General features: G+C 46.1%; 1 pseudogene across 1 annotated transcript in view; it reads right to left on the reverse strand.

Annotated features, from left to right (window-relative positions):
- LOC309544601 (alcohol dehydrogenase 1-like) overlaps nucleotides 1–5,933 on the reverse strand; it is a 130,800-nt pseudogene that overhangs the window by 80,747 nt on the left and 44,120 nt on the right. The window contains exon 6 of the transcript XR_014226143.1: nucleotides 4,185–4,396. The product of XR_014226143.1 is annotated as an alcohol dehydrogenase 1-like (transcript). The remainder of the gene's footprint in view (nucleotides 1–4,184; nucleotides 4,397–5,933) is intronic.

Raw genomic sequence — 5,933 nt, forward strand, 5'->3', positions numbered from 1 at the left:
CATCCCTAAATTTGGCGTGGCAATTATATCAGGCGTTCTTATGTGCATTTTGGCTGGCGTTTTCACAGGCGTTTTGACATGCATTTTTTGGGCAGGCATTGTTATATGAAATCACCTACAAAAGCCCCAAAAACAGACCACAAACACGTACATGTGAACGTAGCCCGTTTGGGGGCGTTTGAGGGGGATTTGTCCAGCTCAAGGATCAGCTCCCAAAACAGGCAAAAAATCCAATCCTATTCAGTTCAATGGCCCCTGTTCCCATGTGAGCATTTTGACGGCATGAGGAAAACACCCAACGCTCACTGAGAAATAGCACAATGATTAGGGAGTCTGCCTTCCTGCTGTAGGTTTGTAAGTTCGAATCCGGAAGGTGCCCTCTGTATGGGCAACACTTGGATATCTCCAATCCTCCAAATGTTGACATCATTAATTTTGTTCATGTTTGAAAAAGGCATGTGTATCAGCAAACTTTTAATCTAAAGACATGAACAAAATACAAAAGATGCCACATAAAGTCAATATGTAGCAATATTGTGAGCTAAAGCTCTATTTGTTTGTTGGGCATACTTTGCTAATTAGCCAAGTATAAGGGATATATATATATATACCTTCAGTTAAATGTGTAGTAAAATGGTAACACTTGGCCATACCCATATGGAAGAAAAGGTAGTATTTGCAATATATTTCTTAAAACATTCTTTGGAAACACATAAAATATTGTCAAAATTGTGACATTTCCTTGATATGTGTGAAATGCTAATAATCTTTCTTTGAAATATGTTTTACATCTATTTTTTTTCTATCTGACGACCAATTCCCCAATGTAATATTTTGTGGGTTTTTTCAGAGAATGTGGAGGTTCTATATAAACACTGTAGATTTGACTGCTATGATTTCGGAGTTAGCAGGAAAGGTGTATGGAATGTGATGGTGTTTACTAAAGGATCCCTTGTTGGAAGTGTGCATGTTTTTCCAATTCCGCCGGTTTTTGCCATTTTCTATGGGCGAGACAGCGGATTTGCAAGCGGTATTCAAAAAAAAATTGACCATAAATCGCGCTGGCGAAATTTTTTGAGCCAATTTGGCGTTGCGCATGCGCACATTCGCGAGTTCGCAGCTCGCGGCTGGAGGAGCTGTTTAACCTTTCCACACTTTCGCAGATATCTCTCTTTCTAAGTCAGTTTTTGAGATTTTTTAAACGCAAGTCATCTCCAAATTGACTTCCACACCTTCCACAGTGATTTGGGATTTTTGGGGGTACAGGGGAAAATTTGGCTAAACTTTAGTCGAGCTTTTAGCTGGCGTGGTTTTAAGTCGCGCTCTGACCATATTGCATCTTAATGAATCTCACACTAGGCGCTATTTTCCGCCCGCCGTTCTTTGAATGCCAATTTCAGACTTAAATAATCGCCGCTTCGCAAAATCACGCCGAAACGCCAATTCGCCGTACTATGAATCAGGCCCATAGTCTTTAAGGGTACCCAATTCTCATTCCGATAAAGGAAAGATACGTCCGAAAGGGATCTCGGCCCCTGAAAGCAATTCAATTGGACAATCATAGGGGCGGTGGGGGGGTAAGGTCTCAGCCCCCTGTTTACTGAAGACATCCAAGTATTCGTGATAAGATACTGGGACAGAGGAACGTATCTCCTTATCAGCATCCATACAGAGTAGGGTGCTAGGAGCACTATGGCGTACTGGCAGGCAATGATTTTGGCAGTAAGGGGACTGGAACTTGACGTCTCCAGAAGTCCAATTAATCTGCGGGTTGTGTGCCTGCAACCAGGGTAACCCCAGAATAACAGGAAACAAGGGAGAAGAGATGGCATCCAGGCACAACAACTCCTTGTGCCCTTCGAGAGTGGCCACGGGCCATGGAGGGGTTTCTTGGGTAACTGGCCCAGACTTGATGTGGGACCCATCCGCTAGGAAGATGGAGAGTCCCTGTGACTTGGGTCGAAGTGGGATGCGTTGATGGGCAGCAAAGGTAAGGTCAATGAAGCAGCTGCATGCCCCGGAATCAATAATAGCGGTGACCGGAATCGGGCCTTCTGGGAGCTGAAATGAGATAGAGAGAGCCAGGTGAGTGGTATTGTTGACAGAAACTGGATAACTTGAGGGGGATATAGAAAGACACTTATGCATCTTTGCTGGGCATGAACGTACAAAGTGTCGGGCCTCTCCGCAGTACAGACACAGGTTGTTCTGACGTCGTCGTAAGCGTTCTTCTGTTGATAAGGAAGGACGCATAAGCCCAAGTTGCATCGGCTCTGACGTATCCGATTCAAAAGTAACCGGAGTAGTGTTGCTGGAACGGGCACCGGAGGAGAAGGTGTGGATGGGATTAGGAACCCGTGGGAACATCCAGACTGGGCGGATCTGCTGCGTGGACCTCTCTGCTCTACGCTCACGGAGCCGGCGGTCTATCTGTATGGCCAGGGTGATTAATGCCTCCAAGGTCTCGGGTATACCCACTCGGGCCAGTTCATCTTTCAAGTTTTCTGAAAGACCCAGGCGGAACTGATGTCGCAAGGCTGCGTCGTTCCAGTGAGTGTCTGTACTCCAACGCCTGAAGTCAGTGACGTAATCCTCTACGGCTCTACGGCCCTGTTGAAGTGAAGTGAGCGCGGTTTCTGCGGTAGCAGTGCGCTGCGGGTCTTCGTATAACTGCGCCATTGCGTTAAAGCGCCATTGCGTTGAAAGCCGTCATGGAGTCCAGCTGGTCGCTGCGCTCTTCAAGCAGGCGGTGAGCCCAGGACTGAGGTTCACCTTGAAGCAGGGATATGATGAACCCCACTTTGGTTGCTTCCAAGGAGAAGGTTCGGGGTTGCAGGGAGAAGTACAGATCGCAGGCATTGCGGAAGGCTCTAAACTTGCTCCGACCCCCAGAAAACCTTTCCGGCGTAGGGACCCTTGGCTCAGGAGGCAGCATCACCACCGTCGGACTGGAGGGATTCCCGGAGGGAGCCATGGAAGCAGCAGGAACTGTAGGGTCCGTGGAGGGGGTTAGGGACTGAACGCGTCCCTCCAGCTGGATATAGCCCTCTTGCAGGGACTTAACGGCTTGGGCAAGGGCCACAAGGTGCTGGCAGATGTCGTCCATAGGAGAGGCTCCTCTAGCAGGCTCAGTCATGGCTGTGTTGTACTGTCACGGGGTAATGTGGCAGAGCCTGACGTAAGAGGAGTGGCTTACTGGGTAACTGGCGTGGCACAGGTTCACCAGAGGTGCGGAGTCTAAGTGTTAGCCGGTTTTCACCAGGGCCCCAGATGGTGGGGATGGATTTGGCTGCTTGCTAACACCAGGTCGCGGTCCCCCGGATTCCCTGGGAGAGCCAGGAACAGGTCCAGGACCAATAGCCGGTAGCAGGTAAACAGATCAGGACGAGACAGGAGGATAGTCAGGACAAGCCAAGGTCAGGGCGGGCAGCAGGTAATCAGAATCCAAAGACAAGCCGGGTCAGGTAAACAGGAACAATCGGAATCCAAAGACAAGCCGGGTCAGGTAAACAGGAACAGCAGATATAACAGGCACAGGATACAGGAGAGCTGAAGACAACACAGCAAAGTGCAGTGCTGCTGGGCTGTTTAAATAAGGCAGCCTGTTTGCCAATTACTGCAATTAGTCTGCTCTAGGGTAACCCTTTAGGTTGCAGACTCATGACAGCACATCAGTGTGCTCAGGAAGCGTTGCGCAGGGTATTGAGTCTCTGACAGCATGTGATCGGCACAGGTCCAATCAGCACTGTCCAGACAGAGGGTCAGGGGTCCTACAGCCTAATAGGACTGTCAGAGGAGAAGGAAAACTCCTCCTACAAGCTTTAACTAGACACTGGTAGAAGTCACAAGACTGTTCTAACTGCTGATGAGAAAATATATTTAGCAGTTTATATTTGCTAAAACAATTGCATTTCCATGTTCTGTGTACTGTGAGAAACTAGATAAAGTGAACGCAGGATCCTGGTCTTAGTAACACTTTTAAGTCCTTGGTATTGGTCACAAAATGTTATCCTTCCGATAATACTTATCAAATAAAATGAAGAGAATCTTATTGACAATCAGCACCTGAAGTCTTAAGATGACCTTTAACCCTACTTAAGCCTGACCTACTTGTACATAAGAAAACTTAAAGCTGTTAAGTTACTCAAACAGGTCTTACAGGAAAAACAGTAACATATTTTTACCTTGGCAGTATTGACAGCAGATCCATATCCTGTGGAAAAGCCACATCCAAAAAGACAGGCCTTTTCCAATCTTGTCATCAATCTTTGCAACAGACTGAACAGGTACCACAGTATATTCAGAAAAGGTGCTGGTCCACAAAAAATGGTTTACTACTTTTCCTTTGCACGAAAATCTGGATGTCTTGTCAGGCATTACATTCTGTGGTTGACACCTTTTTTAAAATGAAAAGGAAATTAGATACAGAAGGAATATTTATTTTATAATTTTCCTTTAGCATAGACTAAGCCAGTGTCCTGCTGAGCTTCTGCACAAATCAAAGTTTAGGATGAATTTTCGTATGTTTCCTATGTCTCACACTAAAGAGATCTCCCTTTTGTCAGCATGTAAATGGTATGGTGGGAAAAGTGGGCAAAGGTTTCTAGTCCCCCTTTTTCCTCATGGGACAGTGGCAGGAGAAGCGGTTTCATGTCACAAGCTCTCGGAGAGGGTCATATGACCTTGGTAGGGGTAAGGTGACCTCTGCTGAGGTCAGGTGACTTTTATATGGAAAGTTCCAGAACCCCTAAAAGGACCTATATAAAGAGGATTCAGTCGCAGCGGCCTCAGATGCCTCAGAAGGCAGAGCTGTGGTGCTCCCCTCCCTCCTAGTTTAATCGTGGACATTAATATGTGGTGGTGTCACCTTTGTTATTCGAAGGGGGACAGTTGTTTTGAAAAAAAAAAAAAAATGGCTTAACCACTTGCCTACTGTGCACTTAAACCCCCTTACCATCCAGGCCAATTTTTAGCTTTCAGTGCTCTCACACTTTGAATGACAATTGCGTGGTCATGCTACACTGTACCCATATGACATTTTTATCATTTTTTTTCACACAAATAGAGCTTTATTTTGGTGGTATTTAATCATCTCTGGGTTTTTATTTTTTACAAAAAAAAAGAAAAAAGACAGAAAATTTGGAAAAAAAAAAGTTTTTCTTATTTTCTGCGAGTAAATTTTGAAAATAAATACATTTTTCTCCTTCACTGATGTGCGCTGATGAGGCGGCACTGATGGGCACTGATAGGCTGCACTGATGGGCACTGATGAGGTGGCACTTATGGGCACTGATGAGGTGGCACTTATGGGCACTGATGAGGAGGTACTAATATGCCGCACTGATGAGCACTGATAGGCGGCACTGATAGGCGGCACTGATGAGCACTGATAGGCGGCACTGATGAGCACTGATAGGCGGCACTGATGAGCACTGAGAGGTGGCACTGCTGGGCACTGATAGGTGGCACTGAGAGGTGGTACTGCTGGGCACTGAGAGGCAGCACTGACGGGCGGCACTGATGGGCGGCACTGATGGGCACTGGCAGATGGCACTGATGGGCACTGGCGGATGGCACTGATGGACACTGACGGGTGGCACTGATGAGCACTGATGGGCAGCACTGATGAGCACTGATTTAAAAACGGCCTCCCGAAAATGTGAGTCCGCACTGCAGCCGTACATAGGCTGTAGCGCGGATGGGAGGAAGTTAAGTTAAAATAGTTGAGTTAAAAGTAATTTTCATTTTTGGGTAAATATTAAATGCTTATATTAATATTAAAGATGTATGATACAGCGTGAGCCGTGGTGACTAGGTTATTGTCAGTTGAGTTTATTGGTTTATATTATTTATGAATATCTATCCTAATTGTATTTAAACCAATAATAAACTGCCGCGGCCTTATTTTTATCCAACCCTATGTCTGTGTGTTC

The sequence above is a fragment of the Pelophylax lessonae genome, assembly GCF_965119305.1.
Source record: "Pelophylax lessonae genome assembly, chromosome: 1".
Classification (NCBI taxonomy): Eukaryota; Metazoa; Chordata; class Amphibia; order Anura; family Ranidae; genus Pelophylax; species Pelophylax lessonae.